Genomic DNA, 7,048 nt, shown 5'->3' on the forward strand with positions numbered 1-7,048 from the left:
ATGATAATAATTATCATCAAATAAAAGCTATTTTCAGTAGACTATCTCTTAAGTAAGTAAATCCTGTTTGTTGTAAGATACTGAATTTCTCAAGTGTTACTATAGATATGTAGTCACGAAACTGTCATCTCATTAAGATAAATTTCACACTTAATGTCATAACACTTTTTCTGGTTTCATACACTTGTAACTTAAATACTGCCTGTTATTAGCAAGAAAATGTCTGATATAGTTTCAACCAACAACCAGTAAAATTGCTCAACTAATTCTCTTAAATTTTTGTGTATCGTTCCTTATGATTTATATTTATTTATTTCTTGAATCAGCATGTATTAAATTATATATTTTTTTTCTGTTTGTTTCAGGTAAGCCTGCAATATTTCCTCCCTCCTTGAAATACAATTGTAATGAGGTATGTTGATTGAGACAGTTTAAATGTGCTATTGTTTTCTTCACAGGTTTCCTTTATAGACTTCTGCATTTTTACCTTTAATTTTTCTTTCAAAGTGAAATTTTTAGCATTGTACGCAGAATTGTTCTAACATAATGAAAAGTGAACGAATCAACTATCTTCGTGCTAACTGATTCCATTCTTTCCTTGAATAAAGATCAACACACTATTGTTTCAGTAATGAATGATATAAAATTACCATTATTAGAATCTTTTAATCTCTCACTTGTTTAGTGCACCAGCTATAGCAGCAATATTAGCTGCAATAATATCCATTGTTATTTTGCTACCCTCCTTAAGCACATATACTTTAGTGATTAATATACATTTTAGTTCATTTTCACTTAGATTTATGTTGTATTTATGTTTCATATACTCAGGAATATTTAAACATTTTTTTAAAAATTTCTTTTCTCTCAAGGAGTATATATTTAAAGTGAATCTCTCTGAATACATAAGATAATCCAGGCAATTGAAAAATAGCAACATCTTACAAAATAGAAGTGAAATTATATTTGAGAAATAAACAATAAGTTTCTGCTTGTAGATAACTTTTCATGGATGATAAATACATATTTGGAATGTGTAATTAAGGAATTACAATTAAACTGGATAGCATTGAAATATTTAGTTTATTCTGATTGATTTAAATAATCTTAAATTAATTCAATAGTAGTGCCACCCCAGATATTATGAGCAAAGGCACTTCTAAAAGAATATTAGTTTGTTACACATTTGTCTTAAGACTTCTGTATGAATTTTATTTTAGAGTCAGAAATATGATGCAAACCTGTGTGAAGTTTTCTTGCACTAAAATTGGGTTATAAGTGGAAGAGCAAACAAGAAAAAATGTGGTTTACTATAATCATGGCACTCCGTTGGTTATGACAACAAGGGTTCCAGTTGATCCGATCAACGGAACAGCCTGCTCGTGAAATTAATGTGCAAGTAGTTGAGTACTCCACAGGCATGTGTACCCTTAACATAGTTCTCAGGGAGATTCAGTGTGACACAGAGTGTGGCAAGGCTAGCCATTTTAAGTAAAGGTACAGCAGAAACCGGAAGAAAGAACAAGAGAAAGTTGTGGTGAATGAGTACAGCAGGGTTCGCCATCATCCCCTGCCAGAGCCTCATGGAGCTTTAGGTGTTTTTGCTCAATAAACACAATGCCTGGTCTGGGAATGGAAACCACGATCCTATAATCACAAGTTCACCTGCCCTAATCACTGGGCCATTGTGCCTCCACACTATAATAACTAATGGTTATGTAGTGGATAATATTTGAAATGTTTGCTAAAAGAAAGGAAAAGCAAACATGGCACTGGACTTTACTAACATGTAAATTTTTGCAAAAAATCATTTTTCTAAGGTTGGATTATATTTTACTTTTTTGCATTAGATGCACACTGTCATGTGACTTCAGGGAGGTTTGCCATGTCTATATGGGATAAAAAGAAAATAAGAATAAAGGTGTAGTATGAAAAGGACTTCCAACCCAAAAGGTTCCAAAAAAGCCATTTTCATCTGGCAGTATATGATGGTGTTATCACATAAGCCAGCTTTGCTAGTGGAGGATGCTATGGCATTAAAACATGGAGGACAAATAATGAAGGTTGGGAAGACTTACAAATCAAAGGAAGTATGTCTGTAAGATTAGCAAAAAGTGATAAAATGTAGCTAATTGTAAGACCATCAGAGTAAATGAAATCTAAATGACAGTTAAATGTAAATTCTAGGTGAACTGGAAGTGTTTTAGAATAAATTATTTGAAAGACATTGATTGTAGAGCTGTTGGCGTTGTTTTATTGAATATAATTCAATACATACTTGAGCAGATACAGAGATGCTAAGTAGAGTCATTAAGAGAATATCACCTCATGACAGACATGTAAAAGTTATTCATAGCAATGGAAAAGAATAGTTGTCAAAGTTTGCTTGGTATATATATATATGGGCATTGCCTCAGTCACAGAATTCCACATTCCTGAAAGTCTTATTACATAGAATTCTGTTACACAAGACATATTTTACCATTGATTTCCATGTTTTAAAATGAGATGTGTTTCTACTGGTTTTTGTGTGTGTGTGTGTGGTGGAGGTATATTGCACCCACTTTCAATCATGAACATGAAAGTATGAATTTTTCAGTATACAGATTATATGTAAAGACGTTTGAAGAGAAATATACTAAGGAATATAGTGCTATTGTTTGATAGTATTCTCCACAAATGAGATACTGCTATGTGATAGGTAACACTAGTACTATCGAAGTTTTTGGTAAGGAAGGGGTACTATCTTCTATTTTGTAGTTCATCATGATTTGCTGCAAAGAGGTGGGGAAAAATCTTATCTTATATAAGTTAGCACTGGATGTTAATTAGTGTAGAAGTGAGTATGGATGAGAAAGGGACAGAGAGAGAGAGAGAGAGAGAGAGAGAGAGAGAGAGAGAGAGAGAGAGAGAGAGAGAGAGAGAGAGAGAGAGAGAGAGAGAGATTGAGAAAGGTTGTGACTTCATTAAAAGAGATCATGTGATCAGCGTTTGAGAATGGAAGTTTGGTGATCAAGATATTGGGATGAATGATTCATAGAAGGAAATCTGATTTTTAAAGGAAAGAAGAGAAAAAAGAAATGCTTTCTTGATTTCACATGAGCTGAAGGTTAAGCAGTATAAATATAAAATTCAACAAAGTGAAATCTTTAATTGTTTAGATTTAAAAATAAATGTTGTAGATAGACACTCTGGGTTACCTCAGGCAAATTTGTTCCATCATTAGCTTACAAGATTAAGAAGCAGAACCAAAAGCATAAAAGAATTGAATATGGATGGAAATGACAGAAGGCTTGTGTGTGTTTGCGAGAAAAAGAGGTAAACTGTTGGTATTCTGTCTGAATGCAGAATACTTGATTGGAAAGATTTGTGTTAAAAGGCATAACAATCCCTTGGTATTAACAATATCTTTAGGAAAGGAAAACAGATTGGAAACAAATTGTGTAGTTAAAAAAAAGGAATAAAAAAACTATAGCAGACAATAAACAAAAGAAATTCTGGTAAAGATTCTTTTATTTGTTTCAGTCAATTGACTGTAGCCATGCTGGAGCACTGCCTTTAATCAAATAAATCAACCCCAGAACTTATTTTTTGTAAGCCTAGTACTTATTCTATCGCTAAGTTATGGAGACATAAACACACCGGCATCGTCAAGCGAAGCTGGGGGGACAAACACACACACACACACACACACATACACACACACACACATATATATATATATATATATATATATATATATATATATATACACACACACATGATAAGCTTCTTTCAGTTTCCATCTACCAAATCCACTCACAAGGCTTTGGTCAACCCGAGGCTTTAGTAGAAGACACTTGCCCAAGGTGCTGCGCAGTGGGACTGAACCCAGAACCATGTGGTTAGTAAGCAAGCTACTTACTGCACAGCTGCCAACATAACATGGCAGTCCTGGGTTAGGACAAATGTTGCTGTAGTTTAGCCCCAGGAGACATCATCTCCAGCTGGCTATATGCCACGATCTGTGTCCTTATATTTTTTTCGAACTGGGGAACCTAGCACCCCGACTCAGCTCAATACAATATCTATGTATCGCGATTTCCAAAGTACTGTTGCTGAATATCTCTCGTTGTGAGATTTACAAATAGTAATTTTCTAAAAGAAATTGTTGGAATAAAGTTGCTGTTTATGTATACAAGTATAGAGTACTGAACTGTTTGAAAGTTAAACAATTATTAGAAAAGTACTGTTTGTATCAAAATAAATAAGGCTGGATTTCTCTTCCTATAATGGTCAGTAAACTTGGTAGCATGGCATTTTGACCTATGGTTGGTTAGTATGAAATATAAATAATGCACTATACTGCACATTTATCATAGAATACCTACAAAATCCATGAGTATAGTCTATTCATTCCGACAAAAGAATGGAAAAAAAAAAGTACATGAAAGACTGAGTACAACTTATTTTTGTCATGTAACTTCTTGGTTCATACCTCACAAACAAAGCAGATACTCCAGAGACCATTGTAAAGCAAAGGATGAAAGCATGCCTACAGAGAGATATAACCATCCTCTTAGATAACTAGTTCTTTACATACAATGATTTTAAAATAGAATTAAGGTCTAAAAGATATAAATGTCAAAATTTTGGCAGATTCAGAAGCAATTGGCACTCTTTGCATTTATAATAATAAATTGGTACAAGATTACTGACCTATATGTTTAGATGTTTGGAAAACATCTGGCAATCTCAAGGTTTCAGAAATATAAGTCTTCCTTTCTGATACATCCTTTATAGAACATTGACCATATGCTAATTCAACTCCAATTTTATACATACACACACAAACATGTGTGTGTTTACTTGTTTTCAGCATATGTAATCAGAAACCTGCTCATCATAACTTCTCTTGTATGTATTTTTTGGATGATTGTTTGGCAAGTGGTTGGTACAGGCAGAGAATAACAATAATAATAATAATAATGATCATTCATCTTGATACTCATGTCCCACCTATATTTGTAATAATAGCAGTAATAACGCATGAAGAATAATACAGATAACATTAGGAAGAAAGGTTTGGGGCAGTAGTACCAGGTTGAGTAAAGTTATATACAAATATTCCACAACCTTAAAAAATATCCATTACCATCAAATGAAATAAGAAACAAAAAAAAAACGCTTTAACATCAGATGTGATAATAAAGAAAAAACAGGCATAAATATGTTTGTGGGTATCTGTAACTTATTTTTGCATAAAGTTGTGTGGGTTTTTTAAAATTTTTGTTTGTTTATTTCATTGCTCTTTAGTTTGTGAATGTATTGCTAACATCTGCACTGTTGGCTGACTACCACACAAAAAGTAAATGCACTAATGGAGTGCAAATGAAACCAACTCTACAGTAACTCAACTTGTAACAAATAGTAAAAGAAAAAAAGGTGCTTGAAGCATTTTTTTAAATTTGATGCTTTAGATAGGACTAAAATTGAAGTATAAAAACTACAACTTTAAGAAATAATCTAAATAAAGGGTCAGATTTTATTCTTCACGAAATGTGTGAACAAACAAGATACAGAGAAAAGAACATGACCATATTAAATGAATATCTTAAGTACATTCTGCCTTAGAATACGACTACATTTTATACTTATATATTGAGTAAATAATCCTGTTTTCTTAGTAACTTTGCCTCTAACATCCTAGTTAATTTAACAAGATTTATCTTAAAGGTGTCAGACGTAAAAGTAGAAGAAATATATATAAAGAAATACAAACAACAAACGAGAAAGAAGGAAACAAAACAAAATGAGCTGAGCATTTAAATTATGATTACTATAAGCATAAACCAGGAAGACAGATTGAATAAATGCAAAATAGACAAACAAATAACTAATAAAATTTGAACTATCATAACAAGAAAAGCAAACAACTACGTACGAAAAATATAAACAATTAAATATGAGAAAAATTTAATGGCAGACAGATCTAAAGTTGAAATTTGTGCTTATGGCAATATTATAAAGGTGGAAATAGTTAAAGAATTAAAATCAATAACTCTTTCAATAGATGAATGAAAGACCTTTTTGAAGTTTAAAAAAAAGTAATGATAAAATAACAACAAAACGAAAATGAAACTATTATCTGGATAAAATAGTTATTTGTCAGAATTGGTAGAATGGTGGACAAAGTAGCGTAATTTAGCTGTCAAACTTTATGTTCTGATGTTAACTGTCCCTTTCAACAGAATAAGTACTAGTTGCTTACTGGGGCCAATCTTTTCAACAATACTATTTGAAGACGCTCCACTGATGTTAGAAAATCAGTATTGTCAGGATCCAGTAAATAATTCATGGAATGTCAACTACTGTGGAAATGTGAAAAGAGTTCCTGGTCAAAATATTTGGTATTGGAACAGTTTAAGGTTTAAACAATGTGTAAAATCACTGAAGAACAATAAAATTCAGAGCTCTCAACTGTTAATGACAACAGCAAAGATACACAAATGTAAAAGAAAATAAAAATTAAATGCTGCAAAGATATCAGTTAACAGAAAAGATTAAAATAGTCATTTCTTGAAGTATTGAGAAATAAGATTGCATATTCCACATGAGCATTAACTGTGTAAATTAAGATGGACTGACTCTTGATAGGGAAATAGACTAGTTTAGTGAAGTTGGTTTACAGGAAGATTGCCAGTGTGTGTTATAACAAACCATAATCTTCTCTGAAATAAGTTGTAAATTACAACAAAATTATTCTAACATGTGCAGGCCATCATTCATACATGTGCACACAAGATCTGCAAGAATATGTGTACAGTGAGTCTGAAACAAGGCTGCTTGTTCTGATTAGTAATTTGTAATTACTCCCATCCTTGTTAATGCTTTTGCTAATACGGCGTTAGGAAGGGCATCCAGCTGTACAAACTCAGCCAGATCAGATTGGAGCCTGGTGCAGCCATCTGGTTCACCAGTCCTCATTCAAATCGTCCAACCCATGCTAGCATGGAAAGAGGACGTTAAACGATGATGATGATTATATATATATATATATATATATATA

At 32.5% G+C, this 7,048-nt stretch overlaps 1 protein-coding gene across 11 annotated transcripts in view; it reads left to right on the forward strand.

Moving 5' to 3' along the window:
- The first annotated feature begins 394 nt into the window (after nucleotides 1-394).
- The window catches only part of LOC106873723 (nephrin), a 248,522-nt gene continuing 241,868 nt past the window's right edge, over nucleotides 395-7,048 (forward strand). For all 11 annotated transcript variants that reach the window (XR_008264131.1, XM_052967830.1, XM_014921200.2 and 8 more), the window contains exon 1: nucleotides 395-412. The gene's annotated coding sequence lies outside the window, so the exon portion shown is untranslated. The remainder of the gene's footprint in view (nucleotides 413-7,048) is intronic.

Source organism: Octopus bimaculoides, chromosome 5, assembly GCF_001194135.2.
Source record: "Octopus bimaculoides isolate UCB-OBI-ISO-001 chromosome 5, ASM119413v2, whole genome shotgun sequence".
In the NCBI taxonomy this organism is placed as follows: Eukaryota; Metazoa; Mollusca; class Cephalopoda; order Octopoda; family Octopodidae; genus Octopus; species Octopus bimaculoides.